General features: G+C 37.0%; 1 pseudogene; it reads right to left on the bottom strand.

The window, feature by feature from the left end:
- Nucleotides 1-254: 254 nt before the first annotated feature.
- On the bottom strand, nt 255-1,189 carry LOC127422370 (olfactory receptor 52E8-like; annotated as a pseudogene).
- Between the last annotated feature and the right edge of the window lie 242 nt (nt 1,190-1,431).

Raw genomic sequence — 1,431 nt, 5'->3', positions numbered from 1 at the left:
AATCATATAAGAAAATCTGCAGAAAAGTCTTTCCATCCATGAACAGGGAGACTTTTCTATAGATTTTCTTACCTGTCTTTATGATTTAAAACATATATCAACATAAAAGCAAGCTTTTCAATCGAGTATTTTTTAAGGAAACAATATATAAATTATCCCCTTTCTGAAGCATAAACATATATCAATCAGTACAGGAGAAAGCTAGCATTTATTAATTACAGTACTGTATTCCCTAAAGTGTTATTCATTGCTCTTTATGATGTGAAAACCTTTTGCTTGAAAAATGTTAACCCTTTGACCCTGATTTCTTTCGTTTTCAGCCCATATATAATAGGATTCAGTGTTGGTGGCAATATTATTGCAGCTACCCCACTGAATTTCCTTAAGTGTGGAGAAATATGATTTATTCTGTATGAGATTACTGTGAAGTGACCCAAACACTCAAACAAGAGAAAGACAATTAGATGTGTGTCACACATCTGTAGAGCTTTATTTCTTGTCTCAGGGCATTTGTTTCATAAACAAGGTAACAGGATCCAGAGGTATGTGTACAAAATCAGTCCCACTGTCAACAACTGACAGATAGCTGTGATTAGTAGTCCATAAATGTTATTAATGGTTGTGTCTGCATACACCAGCTGCAGCAGGGAGGGGTTGTCACAGTATGTGTAAGTAAGGTAAGATCTACATCGAGGCAAACGTAGTAGGAGAATGTAAAGCACTTCCATCAGAGCCCAATTAGAAAGCCAAACTAATGATATGATCTTCATGACATGACCATTGCTCATAATAGTGGTGAATCTCATTGGCTGGCAGATGGCGACATATCTGTCATATGCCATAGCAGTTAGGATGAATACAGCAGCTACAGTGTATACATGTATAAAGAAAGCCTGAGTAACGGGAAGAGAACGGTATGGTCCTGGTGTCAAACAGGAGCTCCTGCATGATATGTGGGAACAGAGCTGTGGTGGTCATTAATGGGCAAATTTAACAGCAGAATGTGCATAGGTTGACGAAGACCCTTATTGCTTATAATAGTGAACAGGAGGAAGGAGTTGCAGAATAATATGATCATATAATTCAGAGCGGCAAAGACAAGTGCTGCGATGGCCCTCTCCGGGGGTAGATCGAAGCCCTGAAGTGACAGTATAAATGAGACATTGTAGACGTTGCCAGCTGAAGACATGTTAAACTCTTGCTCAGAACTGTAAAAAAAAAGCAAACATAATAATCATACTATCACTCAGGTATATTGTGATAAAATTGGTAAATGTGTCATATTTAAAATGCTTACAACAAATTTTGTACATTTAGAAATCCTTTACACTCCTACATGTATCACAGTGACAGTTTTTGTGAACTGCAGATAACTTGACAATTAATATACATTTATATTTTAGCAGCCATGCAGTAACCTGACCTGTTTTA

This window comes from Myxocyprinus asiaticus, chromosome 31, assembly GCF_019703515.2.
Source record: "Myxocyprinus asiaticus isolate MX2 ecotype Aquarium Trade chromosome 31, UBuf_Myxa_2, whole genome shotgun sequence".
Classification (NCBI taxonomy): Eukaryota; Metazoa; Chordata; class Actinopteri; order Cypriniformes; family Catostomidae; genus Myxocyprinus; species Myxocyprinus asiaticus.
This window is presented reverse-complemented; position numbering and strand designations above follow the sequence as displayed.